Source organism: Euprymna scolopes, chromosome 3, assembly GCF_053919585.1.
Source record: "Euprymna scolopes isolate OS-2025 chromosome 3, ASM5391958v1, whole genome shotgun sequence".
NCBI classification, from domain to species: domain Eukaryota; kingdom Metazoa; phylum Mollusca; class Cephalopoda; order Sepiida; family Sepiolidae; genus Euprymna; species Euprymna scolopes.
This window is the reverse complement of record NC_136484.1, coordinates 150,708,549-150,721,831: the sequence shown is the minus strand read 5'-3', so window position 1 is coordinate 150,721,831 and position 13,283 is coordinate 150,708,549. Positions and strand designations below refer to the sequence as shown.

The following is a 13,283-nucleotide window of genomic DNA, read 5'->3' as shown; positions in this document are numbered from 1 at the left end:
ATGACGAAAATGTTAGCATTTATTCAATAAATTGTTTTATAAAGAATACTAGCAGGACCCGTGTCTTAGCATTGCCTGGAATGGGATATAAAAGAATGATTTAACTCTCCAAAAATATCTGTAAACTATTCTAGGTTTTAAAGAGAGGGATCATTGGTTAAGCTGTTGTGGTAAGGATTATTTTTTATTCTGATGCTTCTACACAATATGAATGGAACTAAACAAACTTTGGCAACCAGAATTACAGAATAGAAATCTCAGAATCATGTAATATATCTGTGTGATCATAGTACGCTTCCTATATAAACAAATTAGCAGGGGTCCCTGACGTTGCCTGGGTGTGGAGAAGTTTTATGGTAAGGGTATTGAACAATGGAGCCCTAAAAATAAAAAAATTAATTAACCCTCTAAAACAAATGAAAATAGCAGCAAATACCTGTACGAGTGCAAAAAAAAAAACTAATTAGCTGCAGTAGCCAGGCTCGAACCTGTAATGCTAAGAGGAAAAGAAGGGGAAAAAAAGAAACACTTTAGTTGTCGCACCCACCATGACTTGCGAGGTTGCAGGCGTTCAAAATAAGCTTAGTCATTGCAAGGCATATGATGACTTTGCAATAATGTCAACCCAAAAACTGACCCCTCTTTGCAAAGAACAGCTCAGTTGACAGCACAGAATTAATGTTTTTTTCCAATTTTTGGATATTTGTTGCCTGAGAGTTTGATGTTTCTAATGATACCAATTTTGTCAGTGTTTGTTGTGTGTGTCAAAAGTTTTTGGCAGACAAACAATCACACACACACACACACACACAAATCTTTTGCCTTTTATATTATAGACTAGCGGGGGTACCTGGCGTTGCCCAGGTGTTTGGAGGTGTAAAAGAAAAATAAAAGTTTTGGTAGGCAGGTAGGCTTGAACCCGAAGCCTTGAGGCAAAGGTGGAAAAAAAGTGTGACACATTACTGCGACGCTAAGCGGGCAGAGAAATGAGAATGGTTGAAATTAAATGGTTAAAAAAGCAAGTGCTTAAACAAATGTTAACGTCTGCTTTTCTAGGTCAAACATCACGCCATAGAGAAATTAAATCACAGCGCAACTTTTGTAACATAAAAGTCGCTCAAATAAAAGATGGAGATGATCTCGTTTCGTAAATCGGAGATATTATAATCTATGGAGTATATAGAAAGTTGTAAGACGTGATACCCCCCCCACCCGTGCACACACACACACACACACACACACACAAACAAACAAACAAACACACACATTTTCGCTTTTATATAATAGATAACACAGTGTTGGAGATTGGTGTGTTAGCAGATATTTTTAGGGAGGGAATATTTCAAAGACGTTTTTCAGAGAAGAAGAAATATTAAAATAAATGTAATAATTGTTGTAATAATCAAAAATGTAGAAATATTTTCGTGAAACACTCTGTAGGAAGTGGTGTTAGTGTTGAATGAAAAAGATTCGCATAAGATGTGTTCGATTATTTTTCTATAATGTTGAATTTAGTGATCACTTTAGAGATCACTTTATATATATAGAAGACAAGATTTTAAATTTAATATAATAATGATTTTTCAAAAAATGGAAATTTGACAGCATTTAAGTTTAAGCTAAGTAGTAGTAATAGTAGTAGTAGTATCATTTCACTCTTAATATGACAGACTCACACATGATCCCTAATTCTTTTTTAATATGTTGATACTGATAAAAACGATCCTATATAAATATGTACAAAAAATTTTTATATCGCCGCGGTGTTGCCTGTTTTACAAATACTTTAATGAAATATACTCTGATAAACTTATAGCACTTGTGCCTCCTCGACATGCATACGCATAAACAGCCCGACAAGTAGCAAAATCCGACCCCTTCACTATTGATGTTACAAGAAAAGGGACCTTTTCTTGTAAGTAAGAAAAACACTAAATGAGTAAAAATGAGATTAGATAGACCGAGATTCGAACCTCATAAGCAAGGTTCAGGAATAGGGTCAGAAATGGAATTTTCGCATTGTTCAGTTTTCACATAAAATTGTTTAGAGATGTTATTGTAAAAAGGAATTTTGATTGTTCGATTCTTTTTATGAAAACGGAATTAGAATAAGGTCATATAGAAAGTGACCAATAGAAAATTAAAAACATATTGAAAAATAGGTTAGGTCAAAAAATAGGTTAGTAAGAATTCTTGTCTGCAGACATGTGAGAATCACACATGTTCAGGTCACGTGAGTTCTCCACGTGAGTTCGATCATGGTTTTGGACATGCATATGACGTCATGGGGAAATGAATTTTCAATATAGTTTGCTAGTTTTAGACAGACAGGCAGAGAGTCAGACAGACAGAGGGAGAGTCGAGTTAGAGAAAGAGCTGACATCGTCAGAGAAGGCATTCCCCCTTTTGGAAGCGAAGGGTTAGAAAGTTTTAATCATGTAGTCGAATTATGAATTCCTGGATGTCATCATAATTGCAACCGGCCAAATGTAATAAAAGAAACATCATATCTTGTAACTGCGTCTTCGTGTTGTGTCATTCTCAACAACTAAAGGTAATGTGAATCATTTATACGAACATTGTGTCCTCTCATCTTAATGAACTTTGTTCCCACTCTCATTTATAAAGCCTATCCTTAAGTAATGTGTCTCCCTCTCAATCATAAGTAATGACTATCCCCTCCTGTGATAAAAGAACTGATAACTCATCCCTCTCCCAATATATGTGTTAAGAAGAAACGTCCACAGAACTGTATAAATGTCTCTCTCTTCTATCTCCCCCTCTCACTGTTATATACATGTCCGCCGTATCTCTCACCAATATGAATGTCCTCATGATATCTCATTACTTATGATTTTCTAACTAAATATGTCCTCTATGCAACATTTAGGTCATGCCGAAATGGTGAAAAACCTTTCTTTCTAAAAGTTTTTTTTACCTCGAATTGCTAAACTTTGGAATTCTCTCCCTGTTTCCTCATATCCTGACTGTATTGACCTGTAGAAGTTAAAATATGTGTACAGACATTTCGTTGCTTAACTCCCTACATTCTCCTGTTAGACAATCTCAAGTAATAGACCCTTATGTCCAAGTGGAAATATTCCTTGCTTGGAATTAAAAGAAAAAAAAGAGTAAAAGAAAAAATAATTAAAAAATTAAAAAAAAATTAAATAAATAAATAAATATAAATGCCTTCAGAATGTTGCTGGAATCATCTGTTCTATTGGTTCACCCCACATCTGATTCAGGAGGTTCAATGATAGGAATGCCGGACCCACACTCCCACTTCCACCCACTTATTTCATAGATTGGAATAATATTATTCTGAGACTAAATCAATTTCAAAATATGTGCATTCTACGGTGTTTTCTTTTGTTTGTTTTCTCGCATTTGAGAAACCATGGCATTTGAGTGACGTCAGCAGATAGTGATGTCGCAAACCGTGAAATCACATATAAGCCTGAACCGTAGGAAGTAACCTACACACTTTCGGTTGCGTAGAAAATATCCACTTGAGACCGACAAGACTTGCATACAATCAACAGCACACAAAAAGATTTTGGACAAAAGATTTGCTCCACAGCATTCCAGCACTTGATAATCATGTATATGTAGTATCTGTTCCAGCCAACATGACGACAGTTGCAACAGTGTCATACTTAAGCCTGTCCTTTTCTTTTTCTAACTAGGTTATTGACAAGGTCAATAGCCATTCGAGTATAAGGGTTAATGAGATGAAATGATTATCAGTTAAAAGATGAAGAATATTATGAGATAATTGAAAACTATCAATGGAATGAAATAAATTTGATTACTTATGAGAGCAGTATATGACACATATTTGTTGACATTGAATTTGAAAACGATTATGCTGTAATCTACAGGAAAGCAGTCCAGTGGTAATGTGTTCCACAGATAGGAAGCCCTTGCAAAGAAGCTCTGCTCATGGAAATTCAGCCTGATGCTAGGCATATGAAAGAAAAGAAAGGTTTCCATTATAGTAATGCTGTGAATGTTTTACAAGGAAGACCAAAGATTGGAGCTCAGTCAAACATTTTCCATGTAAATAAGGACAGAGTAGAGAAAGACTAGTAACATCTCTTCGGTGAGAAAGGGGGTGTAAGGAACATAAAAGAACAGCTCTCACTAGATTTTGATATCGATTTTGTACTTTGCCTAGGCAACAGAATAGTGGCATATTCAAAGATGTGACAACAGTATTCCATCTTAGGACTTATGTGACTCACATGTATGTATAGAGTTGCCTCTGAACACAGGTACTTTCAAGAGTGTTAAAATAATCCAACAATTTTTCCAGTGACCTTAGCAACAGATCGAATATACATTTTCCATTTTAGCCCTGGAGTAAAATTCGGTCCGAGGAGCTTATCAAAATAAGGAATTTCCTTAAGAAGAGAGAGCTTCATTTTGACTGTAGCAAAACAAAGATCCGAGCATTCTTTTTATGATGGTGACAGGACAAATTTACATATTGTCTATAAATAAATAAACTGGTTAATGAAAATGTTGCAGATATGATGAGCCTGAACCAGTGGAAGTGATCCCGGTTAACCTTTATCCTTTTTGGTGGAGTAAGACAAGTCAGGACTGTGGCGTAGTCCCTAGTTTTGGTAGAGGCCATTTTGGATAACGATAACATCTTTGTGCTTTGCAAAGAACCACATTAACATTCAATATGAGTTATGTTTTAGCAAAGGAAGAAAATAGCAGATTTACAAGGGCATATGCATATAAAGAATTAAATAAATGGAACATTAAGAGAATAAAAGGATCACTAGATAGCAAGTGCTACTTAAAACATAAACAGTTTCATAAATGAACAATGGAGAAAAACAAAATTTTATATAAAAAACATTTTTATATAAGAGATAAGAATACAAAAGTTATTTTTATGTTAGTAAATGCTCATAGTGCAAACACGTGTTTTGTGAAAAAAGATCAGTAAATAGTTATTAGGCTTAGGAATGTGTAAGTCAAAATGTTCATAGTGTGAATATGTGCGTATAAGTAATATACTTATGTGAGTCTTTTGATAGTGTGGCATTGTCTATGTGTGTGTGTGTTCATTTTACTGTATTTTTGGTAGTGCATGTATAGATGTGAGTAGTAATTCGTTTCTGTTTACCTAACTCGTTAATGTGTAAATATGTATGTACGAGATGAAAGACGAGTCATAGTCATTTCTGTCTCCTCCAACCAAAAACCAGTGGAAAAGGGTGTTGAAAAAACGTTCTGTAGTCTTCTGTGCAGATACAGCTAGTGAAGTCCGGGGAAAACTGATTCTGTTGATCTGTTCTTATAGCAATTTTATTAAGTTTGCACTGGCTTACTACTTTTATATAGACATGTTACTTTCTAGAGGTTGAAAACGATTTTCATTAGTTGGAAAATATTTTGAGTTTACATGTTGATGTTAAAACTTCCTTGCTTTGGGGAATGAAGAGGAAAGCGAATTCTAACAAAGTAGGGAAGGAAAGCAGGTAAGCAATTAGCGCCATAGATGCTTTCGCGTCTATTGAAATCGCTTCTCAGTCTTATTACAAGAACCACTTCTGCTGTTCAATCCAGGTTTAGGCTTATAACGTTTATCAGATTTTTATTGGGGAGGCAGGCGCTTTTGCATGAATTCAAAGTATTTTTTGTTTTGCCGTTGATAAGGCATTTTAAATTTATCTTCACTATTTGTCGTGATATTTTATATCCATAAGAAATGTTACACCCGAAACTTGTGGATTAAATATTGCTTTGGACATTGTGGTTTCAATTAAATCATGGCACTTGTTTATAGATCTAAATGGGTAAATCCCACCTGAAACTGATACATCGACATCAACATTTTAGATAAACCTTTTATGTGACATGATCGTTATCTTCTTGTTTACACCTGCAAACCTTGTGTTCCTTAACTCAACAAGAAAGAAAGTTAAAATGATCGTTTTATTTATGCAGGTTTAAATTATTACCGCTTGTGCTTCACGGTAACTCAACTACTTATCTGGGGTACAATCATGATGGCCTTATTTTAAACTCTTATCTGATTTATTCTAATGCAAAACAGAATTTTAGGCTTCCAGTCATGTTAGTTCCCCATTTTTTTTTTTACTCACCTTCACCACAAACAAGGCATATCGCCACTTGCACATAAGGGCTGCTTATTGAGACCATGCCTCAGAAAAATTAACAAGATGTTGGTTTACATTACATTTGAACTTCTGCATGGAAGTATAGTCAGGAAAGCAGGTAAAAGGAAGGGAATTCCAAAGTCTAGCTATTCGAGGAAGAAGCTATTTCTGGCATTTAGGGACCTCAACAGTGAATGGGTGTGATTTTGTTGCTAAGTGGGCTCGTAGGGGATATGTAGTCGAGGGAGCACAAGTGCAATGAGTTCATCAGAACACATTTCATTAATATACTTGACACAGAGATGCAACATTGCGGTGATGAGACAGAGGTTGGAGCTTAGTTGACAAAGTGGGACCCTATCCAATGAGAGAATAGTGGCAGATGCACCAGCCGAAATGTGGCAACAATACTCCATGCATGGACGAATAGCTTTGTAGAGATAGAGGATATTTTTTTATCGGAACGTCTTCGATAAGTATTGATAATCGATAATCGAAATAATCCGATGAAAGAAGGAACAGGCGATTTTGACCAAAGTAAACACCTTACACAACCTAACATCACAAGTGCATTTAAGAAGTTTTATTACCACACAAACAGAAAGGCCCGACATATAAAATCAGCAGTAGGTTCTCTGATATGACACGGTTGCATATTATTTGACTTTTGCTTTTTAAACTTAAATTCAAGCCATTATCACTGCACAAGCAGTAAAGCCAGGCATATAAAATCAGCAGTAAGTTCTTTGATATGCACGTTCAAAATGAATGCTTCTGGTTAGAGCACAATTGAAGTATGATACTTGACTTTTGCATTTTAAACTTTCAATTCTGCTAGATCTATAGCAAATGAGTTTACACTTATATCTCATAGGATTAGCAAATCTCTCAACAGCGGCTTCCTTTCTAGGGCAATTGCTCTTAACATATCAAAGGCCTTTGATAGGGTATGGCATAAAGGTCTACTTCACAAGATCTCCAGCTATGGTATAGCTGGAAATGTCTTTTTAATTATTAGGTTCATAAGAGTAATGCTTGATGGGCAGAAATCAGAAGCTCATAGTATTAATGCTGGAGTTCCTCAGGAGTCCATCCTAGGTCCAACTCTCTTCCTGATCTACATCAATGATCTTTCAAATCACATCCTTAGATCATTTGTAGGCATTTATGCTGATGACACTACCATCTATGGCAGCACATCAAAGGTCGTAAACGACCAAGTTCTCTCTGATTCTCTCTCCTCTGATCTTGATCATGTGGTACAATGGGGGAAGGAGTGGCTGGTTACTTTTAATGCATTTAAAACCAAGCTTCAATCCTTACATCATCAACGCTCTGATCCTCATCTGGCATCAATTGAAATAAATGGCTCTCGTCTTGGGGAGACTCCATGTTTTGACAAACTTCTAGGTTTGACCTTTACTCCTGATCTGAAATGGAACACATACATCAAATCCGTTGCCAAGGTCACTGGGAACATGATGCGATCCTTCTATCGATCCAGTAGATATCAACCTACTGATGCAATTCTCTACCTATATAAGAGCCAGGTACGTCCAAGGATGGAGTATTACTGTCACATCTGGGCAGGAGCTGCTAGAAAGGACTTACCCTGCCTTGACAGAGTTCAAAGTAGCTTTTGTAGCTTAGTGGGGGTGCCCTTTTCTCTTCCCTGCAACCTCTTTCTCACAGAAGAGACATTGCGAGCCTGTTTCTGCTTTATCATTATTTTCATGGTAAGTGCTCGTTTGAGCTCCAATCTATGCCCCCTCCACCAAACATTCATGAGAAGCACTCGTCTAGCTGAAAACACTATTAATAAGTTCCCCCACTCTTTATCTGCGCCTAAACCTAAACGTAGATTCCATGAACAAAGCTTCTTTCTTAGAACTACACATTTGTGGAACTGTCTTCTGTTTACCTGCTTTCCAGCTGACTACAATATGGTCGTCTTCAAGTCCAACCTAAACAAGTTTTTGATGAGCCGTTCCCCTTAAGTAATCCAATTTACTAAATTTACACTTTTGTTGATTACAATGATATTGTCCCTTTGAGTTTTGTACACTCTTTAACTTTTATCCTCGAGTGGCCCCTGAGTTTTGATAAGTGGTGATTCCTTTATAAAAAAAAAAAAGTCATTATATATAAAAAATAATTTTATAAAATCAACATCCAAAAGGGAGAGACTAGTGGTAGATACAACAGCCCATTCAACCATAAAACCAAGTCTCAAATTTTATATGATAAAATAGATTAACTGTATGTATGCCAGTGGTACTCACCCTAGACTGATTGAACTGGCTTCCTCTGAAGAAGGAAATGCCTGGGGAATATTAAATTCACAAGTGGTTCCCAATCGCATGTATATCACCTGTTAGTTTTTTGCAGTTCCTGCAGAGGTGTCGACTAACTCCTACATATAGTGCCCGATATTCATTCCTAAATGGTCACCCATCTGGTACAAACCAGGTTCGACGTTGCTTAACTTTGGTGATCTAATGAGAACCTGTATGTCAATGTAATTATGCATAGGTGAAAATTATTCTTCTACAAAAATCTGGTGTTACTCAAAAATATGTCTCTTTAGTTGTTGCTTATTTTGGGGTGCTTGAAATCCATATGGTCCTACGAGTGTTCACATTCCATGAAAAATGACAAAAAAAGTTATGCTTTGCCAGTGTTTGCACTAATCTGTATAATTATGAAGTTGAGCCATTTATTGCACTGAAAATAGGTTTAGAGTGCTGCCTTTATATCTGTGGTAGAAAAGCTAAGCTAAGTGGCCAACTATAGTTGATAGTGATTCGAATGCCCCCTTTCCATTAGTTGCTGCACCAAGGTGTAAGGGAGGGCGCCACTCCATTTCCAGGATGACTCCACTTGCCCTTGATCCTTCCCTTATTTTAATCAGTGTTTAGCAAGAGGACATCTAGTAATAATTTTTTAAGTCTTTAGCATGACTCAACCGAGGATAGAACGCTGGTCTCTCTAGAATATGTTTCTACTATTCTCAATCATGTGTATATGATCGACATCCAAATATCAACTAATTTGCATATCGCTTTACGAAAGAATATATCATTAATTAACTATTCGTTTTTATTTTTTTCTTGCTCAATAATTGTTTTCATCTTAATATAGCACACATTTCTATTTATGGATATTTTTCTATCCTGAATAAATGCTTAGCATTTGGAGTGAAAAACGTCTTTCCACTGGCTGTATATCTTTGGCCAGTTTACTTTTGAAGGTTCTGATTCTTGGTTTTGTTAATTTTTCCCAGTCTTTGCCAGAATACAATTCCCACAATATTTATATAAAATAATATTTCAATTGATAAAGTAAAGAAATAAGAAAGAAAACGGCTCAAAGTAGAAAAGTTAAAAAGTGAAAAAGAGAAAAAAAATGTATAAATATGTATAAAAAAATAAGTATAAAAAGAAGAAAGTAAGATAAGAAAGAAAAGGCCTCATTATGGAAATAGAGTGAAGCATTTCTTCCGTAAATGACTTCAGATGGCGGGTGTTGTCTGACTTGCTATTTGCTTTCACCCTTCGTTTGGCACGTTTTTACTTGTGTAATCGACAAGAAGTACACACTATATATATATATATATATATATATATATATATATATATATATATATATATATATATATATATATATATACAAGTTAGAAAAGCATTTCATCCAAGGCATGAAAATTACTAAACAAAATGTTTTTACTATAGGCTTTAAAAATAAAGGTACAAAATTCAATTTGAAATTTATTTATCTTCAAAGTGCACTTTTATAAATTTTACAAAGTAAGATATAAAAATTTAATTTAAATTGAATCAAAAAATTACCTTGGATTTATTTTATGTAATGTACATTCTGTTGCACTTTTAAAAAAAAAATCATTGAAAATTTTATATCTATATCATTAATTGCTAGATGAAAGATAATGTTTTTAAATTGCAACAAAATGTACATTACATAAAATAAATCCAAGGTAATTTTTTTGATTCAATTTAAATTAAATCTTTATACCTTACTTTGTAAAATTTATAAAAGTGCACTTTGATAATAAATAAATTTCAAATTGAATCTTGTATCTTTATTTTTAAAACCTATAGTAAAAACATTTTGTTTAACAATTTTTATGCCTTGGATGAAATGCTTTTCTAACTTGTATCTTATCTTTTTAAGATTATATTTTAAATCTCTCCTTCTCTCTATTTCAGTTTGTATTTCTCCTCACACCACAACTCATTTTTGCAATCCCCTCTTTGTATTATTACAGGTCTGAATATTCTCTCTGTTTCAGTTTGTATTTCTCTTCACACCACAACTCATTTTTTGCAGCCCCCTCTTTCTAATACAGGTCTGAATAATGAGAAAATCTGAATTTTTTTTAACAAAAACTTTAAAATAGCTTTTTTTAGATTAATTTTTTTAAACTTCTTTCAGAATAGAAAATCTTTACAATTTAATAAGGAACATATTTCATATAGGTTTCATTAACAAATATTCAGTACATAACGAGAAAAATAGAGATGAAAATTTCAAAAGGACTGTATAACTGGTTACGGTAAATAGTAGTCCTCGCCAGCAAAAGTCTTTGTTATTGTTATTAAAACATTTTGTGTCCTGCTCTTTCGCGCGAGGACTAATATATATATATATATATATATAAAATTACATCTATATATTAATACGATAGCATGCGTGTAATTTTTGCTGTCATGCTTACATCTGGGTTGTTAAATTGTTATGTACTTCCATTTCTTATAATAAATAATTTTACCAAAAATTCTTCATAAGTTTCGGTTTCGATTATAGTTGATGGCACCTTAGTAATCTATTTTTTTATAAATAATTTTATCAAGAATTCTTCATAAGTTTTGGTTTCGGTTTCGATTACATCTATATGACTTGGGTTCATCAGCTTGAATCGAAACCGAATATAGAACATTAACTCGGTATAATATATATGAAATCTGCAAGAATCAAAATATCACATTTAAGTGTATTTTTACAATCTGGCTCCGCCGGGCGTCCCTGCAAGCTTGGATAAATACTTTTGCAGTTTTAACAAAATAGCTACAATAATATCAGAGCATTTCCATTTACGTTGAAGATCTACAGAATGCCAACATCAATATATTACACATGAATCAGTTCCTGTGGAATTTCCACAGGTCCCGCACTGGTATTAAAATGTTATTTATACAAACATTATCTACAGATTTGCAGATATGTTTTAGTGAAAACTATAAACATAATTCCTATTTATTTTCAGATGATTAAAATCGAATGCCAAGTTAAAAAAAATGAACATAAATTTAAAATAAAAGCAAAACGAACTTTTGTTTTATTTTATTTATTTTTTTTTCCTTTGATTTCTATCCACGAAGTATTTAAAATTTTGTTGAATGTTATAAAGAAGTTGTAAGCAACGAAAGAGAATACATCGTTGATTAATTAGTTATTGCTTTTTAATTAAATCTTTTAAATTTAAAAAATGGTGGAAACTTAGTTGTCCCACCCAATCTTATACAGAGTGACCAAAAAGTTAATGAGAAATTTTTAACTTGAAGACATCCTTTATTTTTTATGGTACCTTAATGGAATTTTAACATATGATGAAGACAATGGAGATTTGTTTGCAATAAAGAACAAAAATGAAAAACATTTTATTTATGAAAAAGTACCATCTTTTAAATGGTTTCCACTTTTTCGTTTCACAGATTCATGCCTGTGTATAGAGGGATAGTTGTATCTAACCGTGTGCGAAGGGATAGTTGTGTCTAACCGTGTATGGAGGGCTAGTTTGGCCGTGTAATGAGGCTAGCTGTATCTGGCTGTGTATTGAGGGCTTATTAAGTCTGGTCTTATATGAAGCACTAGAGATGTAAGGTCTATATGTGAAATGATCTTTAAAGATCATCGGGATGTGTGATTTTAAAAGGTAATTAGCATATGAGCAGAGTAGATGCAATAAGAAGGGCGAATTGTGGTGGAGAAGAGGTTTTTTTTTTTTTTTTTTTTTTTTTTACAAAGGCATCACCACATTATCAAGGCCCAGAGGTCACTCAAGGATAAGGGTTAAAGAGTGTACAGTAGAAATTGGTCAATATAGTAATCATTAGAAATGAAAATTTGGTAAATTTAATAACTTATATGGAACGGCTCATCAAGAACTTATTTACTTTAGACTTGAAGACAACCATATTGTAGTCAGCCGGAAAGCAGGAAAAAAGTGTTTGGCAGCGAAGAGAACATGCCAAAGTCAAGAAGTTATGTCAGTGGGAGTCTTGGTAATTTCTTCTTTTTTTTTTTTCTTAATAGATTACATTTATTTATGTTGGCATAAATAATTTACATTTGTGGTGCCTAACACGAAAATTTTACATTTTCACCTAAAGTTCAGATGACAGATCCTCTAAGATACCCTCTCAAAAGATACCTGTGTGATGAGGAGTTTATAATGAAGTAAACGTTGTGTAATCCTCCTGTTGGAAAACAGTTTTATTTAAACAACGTTGACTCTGGTCAGTATTTGAATGGGTGATCATTCAAGGAATCTGTAATCCCGTAAGGAAACTAATGAAACTTTCCTTCTGCAACATCACAATGAACACTGCCAAGAAATCATCGACCTTCGACAACATTGTAAGATCTTGACAATGGAAAAAAATTGTCTGTATCATCCAGAAGAGGACTCATCGAGTCGCAAATTTGGATTATAAAAAAAAAAAAAACATTAATTTCTTTGAAAAAAATCCTACACCGTGTTATCTGATTTTTAATGGATTTTCAAATTTCTCATAATACCAATCTTTCTATGGTAGTAAAATTAATCTCAATACAAGTCTCATTATTATTTCAATACATATCCGTGCACACACACACACACACACACACACACACACACACACACACACACACATATATATATATATTTCATAAAGCCTCAATCAATTAAAAGCATGACCTTATTTCTTTGTGTTTACTTTGGCATTTTTCCAAGTTCATGTTTAGCATCATTAGGAATGTTTCAGAATTTGATGGATCAGGTGGCCAAAGTTTGATTCCACATTTCCAGTGTTTCAAACTCATCACCAAGACATATTTATATAAACATTGTTTGTAATA

General features: G+C 33.9%; 1 protein-coding gene across 1 annotated transcript in view; it reads right to left on the bottom strand.

Moving 5' to 3' along the window:
- Positions 1-3,345, bottom strand: part of LOC145259827 (putative protein phosphatase 2C T23F11.1) — a 338,384-nt gene extending 335,039 nt beyond the window's left edge. Inside the window, exon 1 of the mRNA XM_080117697.1 lies at positions 3,193-3,345. The gene's annotated coding sequence lies outside the window, so the exon portion shown is untranslated. The remainder of the gene's footprint in view (positions 1-3,192) is intronic.
- Positions 3,346-13,283: the final 9,938 nt, after the last annotated feature.